General features: G+C 47.6%; 1 protein-coding gene and 1 pseudogene across 1 annotated transcript in view; both read left to right on the plus strand.

Moving 5' to 3' along the window:
* LOC135205010 (BLOC-2 complex member HPS3-like) overlaps positions 1–22,138 on the plus strand; it is a 167,799-nt gene that overhangs the window by 51,565 nt on the left and 94,096 nt on the right.
* Positions 14,929–22,138, plus strand: part of LOC135205009 (mutS protein homolog 4-like) — a 43,257-nt pseudogene continuing 36,047 nt past the window's right edge.

The following is a 22,138-nucleotide window of genomic DNA, read 5'->3' on the forward strand; positions in this document are numbered from 1 at the left end:
TTGTTTTTGTAGGTTTTTAATTTATTTATATTGAGGTTTTTAAAAGTTTTCCAGTTTTTAATTTATTAATGTTAAAATCTTTTAGAATTTTAATTTAATATTTATAATGTATGTCAAAAGTTTTCTTGGTTTTTATTTATATATTTATAATTTTGCAAAGCTCCTTTTTCCAGATATTTTTAGCGGTTTTCATATCTGCTAGATTAGCACGCAATCTAAGGAGGTCCGACCTTTAATGATTCCCTGAATTATCCAATTTTTAATTTTTATTGCTTTAATGATTACAGTATTTTGTACGTGATGGGCAACAGACTCCCAGTGAATGGCTAAAATCTGCTAATACTTAAAAACTCCTCTAAAAATGTTTAGAACTGCCTATTTTGATAGTTAAAAATGCAAAAAATCCTCTGAAAAGGCTTATTCCTGAGTATTTTAATAGTTTGTTCATGAAACTTACCTGACAGATATATATATAGCTGTATTTTCTGAAGTCCGACAGAATTTAAAATTGTTCCGACACGGCATACAAACCTACCCTCGGTCCTTTTACAATAGGAAGGTACTAGCGGCAGCTGGATAGGTCGTAAGCTTTCGAACAAGGGGTTCGGTAGTTAACTGCTTGTCCGACAGGCGCGCTGCGCGCGACTGGGAGGTAAACAAACCACTTTTGCTTTCGGCCTCACAGCGAGTGGACGTGTGTGTTCGCCGCTCTCTGCCCGCTTCTCGTCGTTTGCTTTCTTGAGTATTTGGTTGTGTTTGTGTATGAAAGAGTTCATTGTAAGTACAATCATTTCTCTCTTTTCATATCAATTGATTAATGATGGAATCTCCTCGCCTCGCTACCCCACGGAGACTATGCCCGGGTACCGAAGGGCGTAAATGCGGGAAGTTCCGCTCTTTCCCGGAGATAGACCCTCATATTTTGTGTGCTCGGTGTCGGGGGCGCGAATAGCACCCGAGCCGAGCTTGTGATGTTTGCAATGATTGGTCGGAGGCGCAGTGGACTTTGTATGAGGGCAGGAAGAAGCGAAGGCCTGCAAAGGAGTCGTCGGAAAGCTCTCCCGCGACTCCTTTGGTGACGGACACTTCGTCTTCTTTCCTGCCGCCCGCTCAACTTCCACGTCTCGCGCCTTCCCCTTCGGGGGGGGTGTCTAGGTCCTTCTCCTCTCCTGACTTGTCGAGTGTGGAGGACGGGCGCTAGGATCCCCTGACGTCGAGTTGTACTCTGGGTCCTCTATCCGTTCGTCTTCGCGCGAGCGGGTAGAGGATCCCCCTAAATCACCCGACTTTTGCCTCCTCAGGTGCGGTTGCCGCGAAGGATGACCTCGGACAGGTGTGGGCATCGTTGGGCTGCAGGGCGTGCCGAGTGTCCAGGGGCTGCTCTACCATCTCGCTGGCTCCGTGGCGGTCACCCATGCAACGGTCACGACCACCACCACGACCCTTACAACACCCGGCTACGCTTCACCTCCTCACCTGGTGTACACCCAGCACACGGTCTCTGTGACACCCACTACATCGGTGCAGGGGCCAGTCGCCGTAACTCGGGGGAGTGTGATGCCGCCGCCTGGGTTTGCCGTGCTGCCGCGACCGGACTTCGTGTGCCCGAAGAGCTCGCCCCTGGACCTCCCACCGGTTACCAAATAGGATGTCTGTGCCGCTGGTCCGCCCATCTGGACCGCCTACACAGTCTGCCGTACCTGCCGTACCTGCCCAGCTGCTGTCCACGGACGTGATGTTGACCACTGCTGCCGTTCCCGTACCTGCTCCTGCTGTCTCTTCTGCCGTTCCTGTGTGCCTGCACCTGCTGATGTTGTTCCTGTTCCTGGCGCCGCTGCTCCCGATGCTGATCTGTTCGGACAGGTGCGTCCGGGCCCTGTTGCTTCGGCAACAGCAGCCCCGGCTCCGCTCTGGATGAGGAGTCTGACATCGGTCCTGAGAAGGTTGACGAAGAAGAAGAAGAAGAGGAGGAAGGTGTCGTCGTCGTCTTCATCGTCTTCTTCGTCGTCGTCGTCGTATCTGCCAGCCTCTTTCCCCTTCTTCTCTAAGGCTCCCCGCCGAACCAAGAAGAAGAAGGTCGCCTCCCCCCCCCTAAGAAGTCTCCTTCGGGAACTTCTAAGGGCCCGTCTCGCTCTGGTGAGACGGGGGCGGGGGTTCTTCCGCTGGTCACCCTGCTCCTTCGGGGGCAGGACCCGTCTCTTCTTCCGCAAGGAAGAAGACTACGGGGACCAGAGGAGTGCCGGCTAACACCGGCACTTCCTCACCTGCTGTCAGTGGTTCGGCCCACAGCAGCAGGGTCCGTCTCCGGCCCGTTGTTCGCGAGAGGTACCGAGTGTACGGTCGCCTACCAGCGACCGTGCAGCCAGGAACCAGACCTCTGAGTCCGCTCAGCGTTCAGGTTCACGGCACGGAGCGGAAGGACTGGTGACAGCCGCTCACGCGACTCTCACCAGACCAGCTCTCGCTCTCGCGGCGAGCAGCTGGCTACCCGGGGGCGGAACGTGACGGTCCATGACCGGCCACGGGCGGGCTGAGGCGTGGGAAGAGGTCCCCCCGTTCGCCGGCACCAGCCACGGCTGGTACCAGCGAACTGACGCACCGTGAGGATACGCACCGATCTCACCGTGACAGTGGAGCTCGCCGGTCGCCTGACCGTCACTCTCACAGAGAGCGATCGGGTACGGCGACCAGCACCAGCTCCTCTGACACACGAGACCGGGGCCGCTGTTCTCGGTCCAGCCGTTCTCCACAGCGAGACGGCTCGACTAGGTCTGCAGCTCGATCGCCACCAGCGGGTTGGCGATCGCCTGCAGTCTTCCAAGCCCGCTGGTTTCTGCCAGCGAGCGAGGAGGGAGCGTCAGGTCTGCCTCTCCCATACCTTCAACCTCCTCGGGTTACACCGGAATGGGGCGAGGTATTGAGGAGTGATCGTGAGGGGTGCGCCCCTCAGGATCCCACCACGCGTCGTACGTACCAGGCACGGTTCTCGGACCAGCCAGGTCGTACGCACAGGTGGTTGGAGGAGACGAGAGGGGTCTGTCGCTGCTCCCTCTCCTTGAGGGAGGAGGGTCTCGGGAGGTGCTCCTGTTTGAGGGACTGGACGGTCCGACTCCGCAGGACGCAGTCACTCCTGAGATCCAGAGGAACTTTGCCGAGGTTTATTGCGCTGATTCGTCAGCACAACGACCTCGCGGAAGGAATCGCCGCTCCCACCATCCGAGCCCACGTCCCGCTCGAGTCATTCTGGGGCCCGCCCCGAAGAGGGAACCCAGACCGACGGTGGGTTTGCCGCGTTCTGAGCTTGCGGACTCAGTGCTGGACCAGGTTGAATCGCTTGTCTCCGGACAGACGGTTTCGCTCAAGTCTGGCAGGTCGAGCAAGCTGCTTACCACCTCCTCTGCTGCGACAGCGGCGTTTTTACGTGCCATCTGAAGACCCGATGCCGCCCCAAAGAACAGGTGAACCCGGAGTTAGCCAGGCTGACTCCGGGTGTGTCTCTGCAGCAGCTCCTGTCCGAGAACCTGTGGTTTCTCGCAGCAAGAGGCACTCGGCCTGGAATCTACCGCCATGGCAGCTTCCATGGCCGTCTCCTGGCTAGATCTGTGGTCCCTCACAGTATCTTAAGGTCGCAGCCAACTCCGGGGGAATTTCTCCCGAAGATGACTCGGCCCTGTTCAGGAGACTTTGCCAGTCTGGGGGAAGAGCCATCTCCTTCCTTGCCCACCAGACGGTGAACCTGTGGGCCAACCTGGTTCTCCGACGAAGAGGGACGCTGTCCTTACTCGGGTTTCCAGGGGCGGCCGGGCGTGAAGCGTCGCGTTGGGAACTTCGCAACGGACCTTTACGGAGTTCCACGTCTCTCTTTCCCAGGAGAGATGGTGGACGCTGCGGTGGACAGACGGCGCACTGACGACAGTGACCGTCTGGTTCACCAGGCAGTCTCGAAGGCTTCTGGGCAGCCTCGGACTGCGGCCAAGTCTAAGAGCTCGGCTAGCGCTTCCTCGGTGGCTAAGACGGTAGCTGCGTCGAAGCCCCGGGGAATGACTGTCTTCTTCGACTTCTAGCAAGGGGAGCCGTAACCAGCCCTCCTCCCAGCCCTCCTCCTCCCGTGGAGGCTCTGGGAAGAAGTCGAAGAAAGGGGGGAAACGCTAGGGACGGCGTTCCCCCTCACCTGCTGCCGGAAGTGGGGGGGTGCCTGGCCAGCCATTGGGCAACTTGGCAGCGCTACGGCGCCGAGGACCTGGATTGTAGATGTCCTTCGGGAGGGATATCTATTACCCTTCGAATCTCGGCCACCCCTCACCTCCAACCCGGTCCAACAGCAGTCGTACGTTCCAGGGTCATCGAAGGACGTAGCATTGAGACAGGAGATCAAGACCATGCTGAGCAAGAGCTGTAGAAATCGTCACGGATCAGTCACGGGCTTTTACAGTCGACTCTTCCTGGTGGATAAAGTCTACGGGAGGCTGGCGTCTGGTGATGATCTCTCTCCCTGAACCGGTTTGTTCGCCAGACCCGGTTCACGATGGAGACGGCACGCTCAGTGCTCGACTCCATCAGGGAGAACGATTTCATGCTTTCAGTGGACTTGAAGGATGCGTATTTCCAAATACCCATTCATCAGTCCTCCAGAAAGTACCTCCGCTTCATCCTCGACGGGACGGTGTACCAGTTCAGGGCACTTTGCTTCGGTCTCTCAACCGCCCCACAGGTGTTCACGCGAGTGTTCACTCTGGTGTCTGCTTGGGCCCATTCGCACGGGATACGTCTGATGAGGTATCTCGATGATTGGTTAGTCCTGGCGAGCTCCCGCTCGCAGTTGTACAGGACAGGGATCGACGCTGCTCGAGTTCTGTCGCGATCTGGGGATCGTTGTGAACTTCGAAAAGTCCTATCTCGAGCCCAAGCAGAGGATGAAGTACCTGGGTATGCTGATCGACACGGTAGCAGGGCGAGTCTTCCCCGCAGACTCGCGGATCAGCAGATTCAGGGAGGCAGCCAACCAGTTCCTGTCTGGCAGGCAACAGGTAGCTCAGCGATGGCAAGTCGTGATCGGACACCTGTCGTCACTCGAGAAGTTAGTCCCTCACGGGTCGTCTTCACCTGCGGTCTCTTCAGTGGAGACTAAAGGAGGAGTTGGTCACAGGCTACGGATCCCCCAAGCTTTCCAGTGTCACTGACACAGGAGGTGAGGCAGGACCTAGCCTGGTGGCTGGACGACAGGAACCTCTTAAGAGGAGTGCCCCTGCGCACTCCCCCCCCGGACATGCAGCTGTTCTCAGACGCATCGACCGAGGGATGGAAGGGCGCACACCTGGAGGAGTTGCTGACTTCAGGAGTGTGGGACGAGAACGACAAGCACCTTCACATCAATGTACTGGAACTCAAGGCAGCGTTCCTCGCTCTCCAAGAGTTCCAGGACCGCTTGATGGGACACTCAGTGGTGTTGATGTGCGACAACACCACGGTGGTGGCTTACGTCAACAAACAGGGTGGGCCTAGTGTCTCTCCCGTTGTACCAGTTGACTCGGCAGGTGCACGAGTGGGCCGAGGCACACTCAATAGAGCTGTCGGCACGCTACAGTTCCAGGAAGAGGAATGTAGTAGCAGACACGCTCAGCCGTCGGGATCCAGGTGATAAGGGACCGAATGGTCTCTACACCAGGACGTGGCGGAAAGGCTCTTCGACCTGTGGGGGCGACCAGTCGTGGATCTGTTCGCCACCCGGCACAACAGGAAGCTCAGGTGTTCTTCTCGGCCGTGCCGGACCACCATGGGCAGCTGCAGAGGACGCTCTTCAACACCTTGGGACAACCTCTTCGCCTATGCCTTTCCCCCGTTCAGCCTGATTCGCAAGGTGATCAGTCGAGCACTGGTCACCCCGAATCTCAGGATGATCCTGGTGGCTCCAAATGGCCACAGGCCATTTGGTATCCGGACCTGTTGGCTCTTCTCGCAGGAGAACCGAGAGAGATTCCCCCTTGGCACAACCTTCTCGCCCAGCCACACGTCGAGCTGGTACCACCGAGCAGTCCAGTCCCTACGTCTTCACGGCTGGCTGTTATCCACCATCTCTTGCGAACGAGAGGCTTTTCTCGTAGCGCAGCAACAGAGATGGCTGGAAACGTCCGTCAGTCCTCTGCAGCTGTGTACCAGGGGAAATGGGCCGTCTTCCTGTGGTTGGTGTCGTAGACGGGGTCTATCTCCTCTCAGAGCCACTCTTCAGCAGGTAGCGGATTTCCTCGTTTTTCTTTGCCGAGAGAAGCTCCTCTCAGTCCCCACAGTCAAAGGATACAGAGCCGCCTTGGCGCTCGTCCTGAAACTGAGGGGATTGGACATCTCGAACTCGTTCGAGATCTCCTTGCTTATGAGAGCTTCGAAAGGTCTTGCCCACCCAGGGAACTCAGGCCCCTGCGTGGGATGTGACTCTCGTCCTTAGGAGTCTGACTCGAACGCCGTTCGAGCCACTCCGAGAGTCGTCAGACAGGGATCTGACCCTCAAGACCCTCTTCTTGCTGGCCCTGGCATCGGCGAAGAGAGTAGGGGAACTTCATGGTCTTTTCTATGATGTACGACACTCCAGGGGATGGGGATCCGTGACGCTCGATTTCGTCCCGAACTTCGTTGCGAAGACTCAGAAACCGTCGATCCCTGACGACAGGTTCGAGTCATTCACGATTCCCTCCCTATTGGACTTCACCGATAATGATGCGGATGAGATGCTGCTTTGTCCTGTGAGGGCGCTACGGCGCTATCTGAAGAGAACTCGACACCTCAGGCCTGAGTGTCGACGCCTCTTCGTTAGCACCGGGGTCACAAGAAAGAAGTATCCAAGAACACTCTTTCATTCTGGCTGCGTGAGGTCATCAGGAGGGCGTATGAGGCTGATGGTAGTGACGACATCCGTACGTCCCGTCCGAGAGCTCACGAAGTCAGAAGTATTGGCCCCTCGTTGGCGTTTCGTAAGAACTTCTCCGTGGCGCAGGTCCTGAAGGCAGGGGTCTGGTCTAACCAGACTACCTTTACGTCCTTCTACCTTCGGGATATTGCCCACAGGTCCTTGGATACCTTTTCCTTGGGACCCGTGTGGTGGCTCAACAAGTTGTGTAGCTAACCGCAGACCCTCGCAGGCTGAAACAGCATCGAGTCCTGGTGTGACTGTGTGGATGGATGTGTGAGTGAGTGAGTGACTGGCTCTCTCTTCCCTTCCCCTCTTTTCCTCCTCCTCTACCTGTGGGCAGAGGGCCACGGTCGTCACTACGCTGGATGAGGACGAGATGCAGGTGAGCTATATGACAGAGCCCCATCCTATCCCTTTCACTAGGGATAGGAGCAGAATATCCACCACTTCCTTCTACAAGGGGGGGAAGTGGATGCCTACAAGAGTCAAACCCATGACTTTATATTTGCTCCTGTACAGGAACAAGTTCTTACATTGCTGGTACGAAGAGATACGCTTGCCTCTCTCTTAGTACTCGGTCCAGAGGTCTGACCATTGATCCTGCGGTGCACACCCCGATCAATCGGACAGAGGCTTGGATCCCTCCCTCGCTCTTACGACCAGGGAGGCTTCCAAGGTTGGGCGAACACCAGTCTGTTCACAAAGACTCAGATTCCTCCACCAAGAAGTGAGTCTTCCTATTGTAAAAGGACCGAGGTTTTGTATGCCGTGTCGGAACAAATGACAATTTGTCCAAAATTGCATTTTTCCTAACTATACAAACCTGAGGTCCTTTTACACATAGCCCCACCTCATGCCACCCCTCACTCTGCAGTTTTTGCTTGGGCCAAAGCAAAAGCAGATGTTTTGTTTACTTCCCAGTCGCGCGCGCGTGCCTGTCGGACAAGCAGTTAACTACCGAACCCCTTGTTCGAAAGCTTACGACCTATCCAGCTGCCGCTAGTACCTTCCTATTGTAAAAGGACCTCAGGTTTGTATAGTTAGGAAAAATGCAATTTTGGACAAATTGTCATATTCGCGGCACACGCAGTGGGCGGCCAGGTGGTAGTACCCATTCCCGCCGTGGGAGGCGGATATCAGGAACTATTCCCATTTTCTATTCATATTTTTTCTGTCGCCGGTCGGTAAACAACTGTTTACAGACCTCCGCCTAGGATTTTGAAAACTTCATTAGCCGCTTAAGTATCCTAATTATTCTTTCGATTATTAACTTGGATTTGTGGCTAGGCATACGCTATCGTAAATTTTTTCATTGCATTTGATGTCTGAAGCTAGTTAGCCTAGTTTCAGACTTTGTTGTCTGCATGGTAAGGTGAGGCTACCGGAACTTTCGGTAGACACTCGCTTAGTATATATGACGTTTACATGTTTTCTTTGCGTAAGTTCAATGTAATTAGTGTAATGTGTGACTGATTACGGAAGAAGGAGGATTCATGTACGCATTTTAGAGCGTGTTAGAAATCAGGAGTTTCTCCACAGTAACAGAAGTTAGAAATAATGAACCTTCTAACTCCTGTAGATTTTATTTTGCCTAACCCTGTGGTATGGCTTACGGGCCTAGAAGAAGTGTCTGCTAGAGGATTACATCAAGTAATCTTAGACTAAAGTGCTCGCTCTCCAATCAGTGTTGTGAAGTGTAGTGCCCCTTGTGTTGTGGAGGGGGCGTCAGATCGGCCCCATAATGCCTCTAGGCCTGGACCTCTGTCGGACTCCCAGGACTCAGGGAGAGGGCATGTCAAAAGCCGCAAGAGGGTTACGGGGGCTCCCCACCGATCTGGCGTCCCTTCGGCAGGCCCTGTTGACGCTTCCCAGGCTGCTAAAGATCGTGCACGTGCATGAATCTTGAAGGATTGCTTCTCGTCCTCCGAGGCGTCCCCCTCCCCGCGAAGGGTTGGAGCTCTCGGGAAGGATCGCGCCCCCCTCTAAGAAGCTTTAGAGAAGAGGACGCTTCACGTCCTCTCTCTGTCAGGAGGGAACGTCAGATCGGCCCCATAACGCCTCTAGGCTAGACCTCTGTCGGACTCCCAGGAAACCAGGGAGAGGGCATGTCAAAAGCCGAAGGAGGGTTACGGGTTTTTCATGCTGATCTGGCTTCCTTTCGGCAGGTCCGGTTGTCGCTTCCCAGGCTGCCGAAGATCGAGCACGTGCACGAATCTTGAAGGATTGCTTCTCGTCCTCCGAGGCGTCCTCCCCACACGGGTTTGGAGCTCTCGGAAGGACTCGCGCCCCCTAAAGAAGCTTTAGAGATGAGGACGTTTCACGTCCTCTCTCTCGTCACGAGAGGATTAAAGAGTCCTATGCCCTGTCAGGGCTCTCGAATTTTATTTATATAAACGAAGGAAGTAAGAGCTCCTTCGGGTAATTTATGGTGCTCAGGAAGAGACCACATTTACCCCTTTTCGAAGAATGCACTGGCTCTTTTCCTAAGGGACATATTAAGGAGGCTCATTCATCTTGCCAGAAGAGTGATTTGAGCCTCCTGCGAGTGAACGCTCATGAAGTTATAGAGCTGTTTCAACCTCGCTAGCATTCCAAAAGAATTTGGTAATCAAGGACATTCTTGATTCCACCTTTTGGAGGAGCAACTCAGTATTGTCTCCTCTCTCCTCATGGTGCTCCGTATACGTTATGTAAACGTTCGCTTTACTTCAAAAAAGCAAGCTGATAAGTTTGACGGCCGGCAAGCTGCTTTGCACAGTCAAACAACTTATGTCTCTGGTTCGGCATAAGAAGGGCAATTTAGACGTGAGGAAGCTTTTGGAGGTGCTCGACGTCCTATAAGTAGAGACATTCTCCAGGACGCTCGGCAAGCACCTTGCGAGGGTGTCTTTCGGACGCTCGGCGTTCCTTTGCTGAGTGCGTTTCTGGAGATGTTCTTTTGCATTACTAAGACGCAAGTTGTCGCACAGGCGGCCACTGTCTTTGTAAGAAGGTATGAAGGTCTTTAAGGCCCGTCTTGAAGACGAAAGCCATACGTCTTCCTTTAGTGTTCACACACTTCAGGAGCAGCGTGCGGTTCTCCATGAGACCTCGCATGAGGACGTCCCTTGAAAATATTCAACGTCATACGCAAAACGCGGTTCGTCATAACATTGAGATGTTGGCAAGGTCGCTCGCCAGGACGCCTCTTGGCGGGCCTTGCATGCATCAGGGCGCTCAAACGAGATCCCTCTCTGAAACGTCGTTCAGAAGACTTGGTGTTCTCTGCTCAGACACGCTCGCAGCTAAGCAGGACGTTTTTTGAGGACGCTCAGCAGGACGCTTTCCAGGACGCTTTTGAGGACGCTCGGCAGGACGCTTATGAGGACGCTTTTGTGGACATTCGCCAGGACGCTTCGGTGGAAGCTCGGCAGGACGCTTTGCGAGAGAAAAGACTTGTTGAAGGCGTCTTATTTGCTGTTCAGGACGTTTCTTAGGACGCTTGACGCTTTCTAAACGCTCGTCAAGAGGAGGTTTTTTCAGGACTCTCCACAGGACATTTCTTTACAGAAATTTTTAAAAAGGATTCGGAGTTAGCGGAGAGACATACCCGAATTTTTTCTTCGATCCCTCTTTCCTCTTCATCGATTTCTTTGAGAATCGGGAAGATTATATACTCGGATTCCTGGGTGACTTTCGGTCATGTTAAAGGGTTTTCCCCTATTAGCAAAGTGCTAATAGTTTGTAAAGTCAGGACGTTTTCCCCATTGTCAAGATACTAAACGTTTTGTCATTTAAGTGGGTGACCCTCATAATGGGGTAGTTCTCATTGACAGAGATTTTAACGTTTATCGTTTAAGCGGATAAACTCATTAACAAATTTCGGAAGAGCTCTCATTCATTTTCAGAGGCTCATCCGGGGAGTAAGAAAAATGACTTGTAGACTAGATCCAGGAAGTCTTATGTCCAATATCATAAGAACATTGACGGTCCTTTTCGATCCTCGGTTCTCTTGGATGATCTCTATTCGAATATTACTCCCTTTTGTTCTTGGCAAAGAGTCTTGGCAAAGAGTCAAGGAGTTCTTTTAAAAAGAAGTCTCATTCATTAGAACGTGGACAGTCGTTTTCCTTTCTTTCAGAGGAAAGATGTAGTAGAGAATTTGGTGTTCAAATTACTACAATACTTACGTAGTTTATCTTTGCGTCATTTTGCTAACGCATGGGTCAAGTCATATACTATCGTATTTACCTCTGCGGATAGAAGCCGAAAGAACTGTTGTTCTGATGTATTTATTTGACACTCCCTTCAACCTTCCAAGAGTTTTCGGAGTAAGAACAACTCTTCAGGTATTGTTACGACAACACCAACTCAGCTTTCTGTATTTAGCGAATTCTGTTTCGTTTGAATAAGGCCTGCTTTGAGAGTTTCCTTTTGCTCGATAATATCATACCTATTCCTTCGTAAAGGGAGTAGCTGGCAACTCAGGCAGATAATATTCTGTTCACCATGAAGCTTTCCTTCGAGGAAGACTTCTCCTTCACTCTCTTTGATAGAGATCGAAGGTGGTCGATCTCCAATCCTTATTTGTTTTCTTGAAGGAAAGAATTTAGGATGGAGATCGTTGTTCAGAATCCTATAAATATACTACGTATATTAACCTCGCGACATGATTCTACTAAGCAGTTGAATTGTCTGAGGGGTAGGCGCATATCCTAGTTATTCTACGGATTGCGACTTAGACGAGAAGTATTCTAATTGAACTGCAACTCGGGGTTGCCTGCAACCTCCCAGGAGTTGTTTCAATTTTATATACTTATAGTTTTGTCACGACAACACCATTTCAACTTTTATATTTTATCCGAAATTCGTTTCGCCTAAATATAATTGCTCGAGCATATCTTTTATGCTCGGTGGTTCTAGCCGAACGCATTCCTTTGTGGAATATGGATTACCTGGCAACTCAGGATGACGAGTCAGTGGAGCTCAGGCTCAGCTACTGCGTATTGAACTGCCTGATAGCAGCTCAGTATCAGCTGGGCCTCCGAGATGCACGGTTGTTTATGTCTCTCTCTCTCCCCTGCTTTGATTGACTACCGAACCGTATCTCTGCCCAACAATCATGGACTTAGGTCTCTGATTAACGGGGATTCTCGCAATTATGAAGGACCATCTACTGCTGTGACGATAGATTCCATCGCCTTTGATATTGCGAGAATTTTCAACAGAGATATCTCTTAGACTCTTTCATTTTACTGTTTACCGCACGGTAACAGAAGTCTGTACAAGTCTCCCGCTGCATCGCACTGCGATAATGCGAATGATTTTGCAGACATCTGAGTTTGTCTTTAAAATATCTCATATTCGTAGGTGTACAATTGTTCATTGTTCAACCCGAATTAACAGATATGTCAAAAAGACATCGCCTACTCTCCGACCTGACAGCTCTACTTCCAAATGTTCAGCCCATGAGAAGCAGTTCTTCAGGCGGCTTTCCCCTGTGTTTTCATTACTGAAGAAGCGCCCCGCTTCATTGCAACTACGACTTCTCACCGGACAGCAATGAAATAGCGGTTAGCGTTTTCAGTCATTTGTAAGCACAGGTTATGAATCTTGAGAATCCTTCTCTCGATTCGTCTGTGAAGACGTAGGTTGCATTCAATATCTACCTTTGTCTTCAATGGTACATAGCGATAAGATCTTCAAGAGTAATGGCAGTCTCTTGGCCAAGGCAAAGCAGTGCTGCCTATTTTCAGTGTTCAATCGGAGGAGGCCGTTTCTGGAGATAGTGAAGGGAAATGACTGTCCTCCACCTCGACCTCTGTGAATTTCCTTATGGTTCTATCTTTCCGTCTGAAGTATGAGATAAGCTAGAAGTCCTAACTATTGTAGAAATAGCAAATATGTTGTTGACGGCCTCTAGGCTCAGAGATTCGGTTCTGTCAAACAACAAAGCTTCACGATCTTGAGGTCTGTGGAGATCTTGAAATTCTCTGGATCAAAGGTTCCGGCATGGAACTTAGACGTAGTCTGAGTTTCTGATGCCAAAAGCATTTCGAACCTATCCTTTCTGCGAACTTAATACACGTGACCAGAAAGGCTAATATTCTAACCGCTCTAAAGGCCACGGCAAAGAGGGTTAGTGAGTTTTTAGCCATCATCAGAGGTTTTTGGCTTTAAAGGAACTATAATGCGGTCTGTCCTCTAAGCCTTCCGTTCTTGATAAGAACGAAAACCTGTCTAACTTGACCCGAAGGCTTGGTGACCAAGGGTATGGCACAAATTATTGGGCAAGGGCATTAGAGAGTCCTGTGCCCTGTAGGGTCTCTCAAGTTTTATCTTGATAAAACTATAGAAAGTCCAGGTCAACGGACAATCGCGGTGTTCCGTAAAAAGACCAGACTGGTTCATGTCCAAGAACACCCTGGCATTATAGCCAAGGAGTTCTTTTAAGAGGTCTCATTCATTATGTTTGCATAAAGATTTGAGATTTTTTTCTTAATATGAATGCTCAAGAGGCGAGGGCGCGGCCTCGGAAGCATTTCAACAGAGCATGACACTCAGTAACATCCTGAGTGCCACGCTTTAGCGAAGCAACTCTGTGTTCGCTTCACACTCCCGACAATCTGCGGTGTTCCGTAAAAAGACCAGACTGGTTCATGTCCAAGAACACCCTGGCATTATAGCCAAGGAGTTCTTTTAAGAGGTCTCATTCATTATGTTTGCATAAAGATTTGAGATTTTTTCTTATATGAAATGCTCAAGAGGTGAGGGCGCGGCCTCGGAAGCATTTCAAAACAGAGCATGACACTCAGTAACATCCTGAGTGCCACGCTTTAGCGAAGCAACTATGTGTTCGCTTCACACTCCCGACGGGATGTGAAGACGACATTTCAGATCCGTAAGCGCTAGGACCATACATATCCGTAGATATTATTGGGGGCAGGAAGCAACACGAATCCTATCCTATAGAAAAGGGATAGGTGTGCTTTTAACTTTGAAGGGTTGGTCGCTTGAAGGCGCGTTCCTTTTCTTAGCCTAGAAGTTATGGAACTAACTTTGATAGGTTAGGTCAGGTGGTGTTTTAGCTTCGGTGCCCTCAGAAGTATGGTCATATGGTCTAGTCATATTGTGGTCACGCCCCCGTTGACAGATCATCTAGAGCGCACCAGCATTACAGGTCTCTACCTCGCTGGCAACTCTAGTAACGCAGAAGCAGACTTTGGTGACAGTAATCACGAAGTCGGCTATGCTAAACAGGTGGAGGACCAAGATGTATATCATCTACTTAATTTAGTTTCCCAAAATCCTATTCTGTCTCTTCCCACCATCCGAAGGTGGGATTCAGCTAAATATATATACTGTCAGGTAAGTTTCATGAACAAAATGTTATTGTTATAATACAATTAAGTTTGTTCATACTTACCTGGCAGATATATATAATTAAAGTGCCCACCCACCTCCCCTCAGGAGACAGTGGCACTGATAAAATATGAATAGAAAATGGGGAATAGTTCCTGATATCCGCCTCCCACGGTGGGAATGGGTACTACCACCTGCCGCCCACATGCGTGTGCCGCGAATTTTTAAATTCTGTCGGACTTCAGAAAATACAGCTATATATATATCTGCCAGGTAAGTATGAACAAACTTAATTGTATTATAACAATAACATTTTTATTACAAAAAGTGCATTTAGTCATGAAAATACAGTAAATTGTGGATATTCCTCAGTGAAAAACACCATGAATAGGCTAATTTTCTGCAAATAATAGGTATATATGGGCCAGAGAAAAATCTGCGAATAGTTGAGTTCATGAATATTGTCGGTTTAATTGACTTTCATGATTATTTTTTTTAGGTTATTTTGGGTTGTGTGTTTTTCTTTATTTGTCATTAAATTGATTTCATATTCATGTAATTTGATGTCTTGGCCTGACTGTCATTCAAAGATAAGTTTTCGCCTTTGTGTAAATGATCTGTACTTTAGTTACTATAATGAAAACCCACTCATTTAAGTTTATATTTTTTATTTATTTACAGGTGACAGCAACTCAGATGGGCATGGCAGCTCAAATAAGGGGTCTTTGGATAAACTACTATGGAGGTAAAATTTGTTCAAATAATATTCATGTCATTGGTTCACCCAGACTTCAATTTCCTTTCATAAGATTTGAATAATTAAGACATTTTGTGCAAGTGTGCTACAGGATCCAATAGTACTCTTTTCAGTGTCCAGTATTTCTACAGTAGATTGTGGTACCATGGTCCGTTATTTTTGGAAATGCCCACTTCATTTAGTTGACAGTAAAGTAGGTTTTCAGTTTACTTCAGAGTTCCGTTCTTACGGGAAAGAGATCTTAGTTTTTACAAAAACACTGAGCTGTTTAATAGCTCTCTTAGGGCTTAGGGCTGGACTGAAGGATTGGATATTTTTTACATGGCTAGGAAGCAATTGGTCACCTAGCAACGGGATATGCAGCTTATTGTGGGGTACTGAACCGCACTATATCGATAAATTATTTTCTATCACCAGAAATAAGTTCTCTGATTCTGTGTTGGCCGAGATGGGAGTAGGACCTCGGACCACCGGTTTGGCAGATGAGTGCACAAACCACTCGTCCAGAGAGGATTTCGTATAATGGAAAAACCATGTAATAGCTGTCTCGGGTTTCACCCTTCGAGGAGCCTGAGGATTCCATTTGCGATACTGGTAACATCCTGGAGGTTATGCAAACTTTAGGTTCTACCTGTTCTGCCATGTCCCGGACGGAAGGATGGGTTCCAGTAATTAAGGAGGACCCAGGATAAGTGACTGATAAAGTTTATTGTAGCACAATCATTGCTACCAGGTTCGTGTCAGGAAGAGGCATCACCGATAGGTAGAATTAATATCTCAAGGCCTGGAGGTTGACCAGTAGCCCCTTTCAAACTAATAGTTCTCAGTTTTGGGTGTAGAGTGTCATCTCGGACGTAACATGACTCCAAAGGTCGTTAGCTCACATATACAGAATGACCCTTTGTCCGTGACCGCCTGTATAGTGGACGTCTGTCCATTAAAGGCATTCAGTCAGTAGACAATGATCTGGTGGAGAGGTTGTCAGAACAGGGGGAAGAATTTCTGTAATTACATTTTTTCATGCATGGTGATATACATTGGACTGGTGATTGGGCATGTGAATATCGCTTCACACTGACTAATCTTCAGAGGAATCAGGAGCAGTGAACTGGATGGGGCACATAAGAACTCCAATCTGATAAGTGAAAACATACTCTGTATCAGAGTAGCCTTGACGGACTACCACCAGGCACATACATCAGTCACGTTACAGGAAACTGATTGTGGATGGGGGGTCTTCCTCTGACCTTGGTAGAGTGGGAGTACTCAATAACCAGGGTTTTGACGTAGACGCAAAAGTAGCCTGGAACTTCAGTTCCAGTTGGCCCCGGAATCCGGGATAATGAGTCAATGCAGCACAGGTCATGATGACAGATAGATTTCTTAATTTTGCTCAGTACGGTGTGAGTATGTGTGAGGGACCTTCAGCAGGGCCGGCTTTGACTTGTCAAAGTACTCTGTGGTTATAGAAAGAACTAAGTCACCTAGAACATTAAGGTGGTAGACATAAAGGAACAGGCCAAACAGAGGCGATCGAGCAAGCCTACTCCTTGTTTGTCAAGTTGTACCAATGAGGTTATACAGAGGAGAAGGTCATCAGAGGAATATGGGCCTCCTGGCATTTAATAAAATATCTGTTAAAATGATCGTGACGGTTGGTCTGTGACTGTATCAAAGCTCAAAATTGAGCAATTTTAAGGAGGTGTCTGTCTGTTCATTGAAATTTGAGAGTGGGTTCTTTGTTATGAAAACCACTTTCAGTATCCTGTATATATATATATATGGTTGCCTAGAGGTCCTTGGACTCAATTTCCTTGGGTCCTTTGGTGGCTGCTCAACAAGAGGTGTAACTCATCCAGTGTACCCCTGGCGGGTCAGTTGGTATCTTGTCTAAGATGATGGTATGAATGTGAAATGGAGGAGTTAACTGGCCTCTTTCCTTTTCAAATTTCTGTATCCTTTACTTAGGGCAGTAAGAAGAGAGTACCATTATCAGCTGGAACGGACAAGGTACAGGTGAGTGAAGTGGCCATACTGTTAGGGTTAGTATCAGTAAGATACCTATCAGTAGCAGGACATTCCTCTCTTTAGCAAGGGGGAGAGGAATGATAACAAACCTACATGAGTGGATGAATTGGTTTGTTAGGGGAACAGATCTTATTTTCCTCGGACGCAATGAACTATGACATTGTGTAAAAACCTAGAAGTTTGACTCTATGATATTCATATGTCTTAGATTCAGAAATACTGGTCAGTTGTTTCGTAGAATTCTAGTATTCAGAAAACTGATCAAAGGTGGCAAACTCCCAGTTGGTTAATAGTACTTACCTCCCACCAAGAGTAAGTCTATCCTAATAATGTTAAGACCGAAGGTTTGTTTCGTATATGAACAAATGACAAATTTGTAACTAATTTTTATTTTTCATAACTTACAAACCTGAGGTCTTAACATACAAAGGCCCACCTCTAACCACTCCTCTATCAATTAACCTGGGTTGGAAGAATAACTGACGGGGTCGCGAGTTAATGAGGGGTATGTGGGTGGCCCTACGTACATATATCGTGACCAAGCACAGATGTCCAATAGTCCCTTGCGTACATAATTATTTTAAACTACTGGTTTCCAGCTGGTGGCTTTGAGTATTTATTCCCAAATGTTAGACGAAGGTTTGGTAAGCTATGAAAAATACAAATTAGTTACAAATTTGTCATTTTGTCCGTAAGTCGGAATTTAAGGAGACATAATGATGTGAATCGGTAAAGATAGATAATTAAATAAAAAAGAAAATAATTCCTGAGCACATACATACAGTGCAAGGGTAAATATCCATTCATAGAGTAAATAAAAAGAAAAAATTCTTTGACTAGGCTACTGGGTGGAGGAAGGTGCTGGAGATACTGGGGCAAGTGAGCTTAGTTCTGCAGAACTTGCAGAAGGTACTGGAGATAACATTGGGGCAGCTACATCTGGAGAGGCGTGTGAGGGAGAGGGATCTCTTGCAGCCTCTCTACCTTCTTTAAAAAAAATTGTGTTCCAGGTCATGCAGGAAATCCATGACCGTTCTGGCAACCGTAGTGTACCTGGCAGTGTTGGGGTACTGAGCCTCAAACTTTGCCAGTCCCTCCTCTATCAGGGCAGAACCATCTGTTAACTCCTTGGTTGTAAATCTCTTGGGCTCTTGGGTTGCTGCCTCTTCATCTTCTTCAATCAACTGCTTTTCTAGTTGAATGAGGTCCTCGGCAGATAATTCTTGTACATGAGATACCAGCAGCTCTGTGACATCATCAGCTTCCACCACCAAATAAAGCTGCTTGCTCAGGTCAGCAACATTCTTAGTGACAGCCTTTAACTGACTCCCCAAAGCTATAGAAATCATACACAAATTTGCGATAATTTTTTCCACACCATTCAAGTAAGTGCTTAACTTTATCCCAAGAATCGCAAATGTTTCTTATAGCAGCAGAATATTGTGTAAGATTTCCAAAAGTCCTTTAGAGTCAAGTTCTTCTTATCAGTTGACCTGAAAGCCATAGAAATTGTCCTTCTGAGGTAGTAGGCCTTGAAAGAGGCAGTGACACCATGGCTCATAGGCTGTAAAAGGGAAGGGTATTAGGTGGAATGAAAACACCTTGACATGAGGGTGAAAGTCATCCATGTGGGCAGGGTGATGCTGGTCCAGCACTAACAACACCTTAAATGGCACTCCCTTTTCATCACAGTACTCCTTCACTTCTAGCACAAAATAGTTGATGAACCAGTTCTCAAATGTGTGAAGTGTCACCCATGCCTTCTTGTTGGATTTCCAGATGACAGGTAGTTGACCCTTCCACATGTCCTTCAGTGCCCATAAATTCTCTGCCAGATACACTAACATAGGCTTCAGCTTGAAATCACCAGCAGCATTAGCCCCAAGAAGCAAAGTCGGTCTCTCCTTGCTGACTTTATGACCTGGTGCTGTCTTATCCTTCTCCGTTTTCTCTTTTCAAGTTTTCAAACAAACTTTAGCCTTCTCCTGAATCAACATTAGGCTAATTGTGATATGCCGTTGATGCTTGTCTTCCAGCCAAAGCACTAATAATTGTTCCATCTCAGTAATGAGACCACAGCACTGCTTTGTAATCACAGTTGATTTCGTAGGAGCAGATCCTGTCACATGTTCAAGTATGTGCGTTTTATCTTTGATGATTGTCGACACAGTCATATGGCTAAACTTGAGTGCGTAGCCGATATTAGATGTGTTTTGCCCTTTTCAGGTTTTTATTATATCAACATCCACTTCCATGGAGTGGCTTTTCTTCTTTTCGTAGCACTTCCATCAGAAGAGTCTGACTTATGCTTGGGAGCCATAATGCAATAAAAAAACAACACAAATGAGAGAGAGCGAATAAAACAGTTTAAAGATCGCATATTGCAAACGAGTGACCAGCACCTTCTTCCCCATATTCTGCATGCAAACTAGTTGCCTTGCAAAGTTTGAAATGATGTATGAATGACAGAACAAAATTTTTTAAATAGATTTATCGGAGATTGTGAGATGTAACTGTGAAAGGATGTAATTAGAGTACGACATAAACCAAGAACCTACTGTATTCTCCCGTAGGGCAGTAGGGCCGTCAGTGGACCTCATGCGGTGGACTGTAGGCATTACTTAAGGTTCATTGCAGCGTGCTTTCGTCCCCTAGCTGACACCACTTTCGTTCCTTTCACTTTACCTCCTTTCTTATTCTCTTTCTTCATCTTACTTTCCACCTCTCCTAACACTTGATTCATAGTGTAACTGTGAGGTTTTCCTCCTGTTACACCTTTCAAACCTTTTACTGTCAATTTCCATTTCAGCTCTGAATGGTCTCATAGGCCCCAGTGCTTGGCCTTTGGCCTAAATTCTATATTCAACTTAACTCAACCTACCGTATTCAGGCGATTTTACTCATTTTGCTGCTTTGCCGCTATTAGGATCGGTATGATTCTAATGTTTTATTTTTTATGTCTCAAAGTATATTACAGTATATTTTCTCTTTTATTTCTGTGTCATTTGAATTTGACAAGATCATGCAGTTCATGTGGCTCCTTATACAACCAGTAAATCTTTTGTGACAAAGTATTTTCCTTCGATCCCTTAGTATTTTTATACAAGTAAATTTTGCAGTATGCAGTATCCATATTTAACTATGAATTGTCATTTCCCGACCAAAATACGAAGCCGGTTCTTGTGTACAGTACTGTATTTCTTGACAGGGCCCCAGCCCATAGGCAAGACAAGACACCCAAACATTCGACTCCTGTGTATCCAGGTGGCCCTCCGCTTATTCACATCCCATCGGGTTTAATGTCTGACGACTCGAGGAACACGAGCAGGGGTGGAGAAAGGAAAAAACATGAGGAGGAAGCACGCATATTGGAGAACCTGTATGCCAAGAGAAAGGATGTGATGTCTGGATCTGGTGGCAGTAAGAAGCCGAGGTTTGGTTATAGGATTTTGTTTATATTCTGAATTTTGTATCGAGCAAAGGAACCTGTGATTTTGTCGTATTGTAAGACTGTCTACTCTCGTAAATAAGTTTCAGTTTGCTATTTTCTTTGGATAATTGATGTGTCTTTGGGAGGAATATTTATTATATTGCTTTCCCAGATATGTACAAACTGCTGGAAAAGTAATGTCCAAAGAAGTTAGCATTGAAATTTCACAGAATATAAATTTTATTTGATACTTATGAGTTCCCCTTTCAGAATAAACATTGACGTTCGTATACCCGTGCTTTGATGTTTAGTAGGTGATTATGAAGGCATCATTGATTTTTCAAGTTAATAATGAAACATGTTACCTATGTACTATTACTTTTCAGGATACCATACAGCAGCCTGCTCTCAGTCACATCAACAACTTCAGATTACACGAGGTCGTCTACAGGAACTGGCAGTAGCCGAGCTGGTATGAGGACTCCAAGGACTGGATCTGATCGCAGTACAGTAACCCCAAGTACAGGGCCTTCTCGAACCCCTGGTTCAGGCTGCCCGAGAACTCCCGGGGAGCCGCGTGCTTCTTCGATCATTGGTGAGCTTCTTGGAGAAGTTTTAAGTCTGCTTTAGCTTGTATTAACAGCAATTTTTTTGTGCCATGAGTTGCAATAAGTAAAGACATATGGTTCGCTGATATTTTTAAATTTTTATAGATGTGTGAAGTCGGTCATTCGACCTGAAAAGTATTCAACGAATAATTTGAAAAAATTTAGTGAACAAAATCCTTGGGTTGGTCAAGAAGTCCATTTTTTGAAGGGAATTTTATCAATTTTGTATCACCAGAAATTTTTGTGTTGACCTTGAAATACTTTCATCATTCTAGCTGTTGTTGAAGGTCGTGGACAAGCCCGAAGAGAGGTGGGGATAGCTGCCATTGACCTTCGATGCCCTCAGCTGTCGTTGGCTCAGTTTTCCGACACTCACACCTACACTCGAACCCTCACCAAGTTGGCTATTTTCAATCCTCTAGAGGTTCGTTGCATTTTACGGCAGACACCACTCTACTTAAGGATATTCAACTTACAAACATTCGTATATGTAACAAACAGGATCGCAAATTACAGTTGTGTTCAGAGCGCTCCCCTTTACCAACCATAAGTTCAAAAATATTTTATTTTGTGCGCCTATTCTGTACATATCATATTCTATGTACTGTGAAGTATTGTTTGTTCCGACACGGCATACAAACCTTCGGTCCTTTTACAATAGGAAGGTACTAGCGGCAGCTGGATAGGTCGTAAGCTTTCGAACAAGGGGTTCGGTAGTTAACTGCTTGTCCGACAGGCGCGTGCGCGCGACTGGTAGGTAAAACAAAATCACTTTTGCTTTTCGGCCTGCTGGCTGTGTGGACGTGTATCATCGCTCTCTGCCCGCTTCATCGTCGTTGCTTTCGCATGGTTGTGTTTTCTATTTCTATTTATCTAGTGAAACTGAATTGTAAGTACAATCATTTCATATTTATTTCCATTGAATTCAAGTGGGAATTAAAGGATCTTGGTTTCACCACGCCCTCCGATTACCCGAGTGCCGGGACTGAAGGGCGTAAGTGCGGGAATTCATTTTCCCAGAAATGATCCTCGTATTGTGTATGCTCGGTGCCGAGGGCGGGAGAGCGCTCGCT

This window comes from Macrobrachium nipponense, chromosome 48 (genome assembly GCF_015104395.2).
Source record: "Macrobrachium nipponense isolate FS-2020 chromosome 48, ASM1510439v2, whole genome shotgun sequence".
In the NCBI taxonomy this organism is placed as follows: Eukaryota; Metazoa; Arthropoda; class Malacostraca; order Decapoda; family Palaemonidae; genus Macrobrachium; species Macrobrachium nipponense.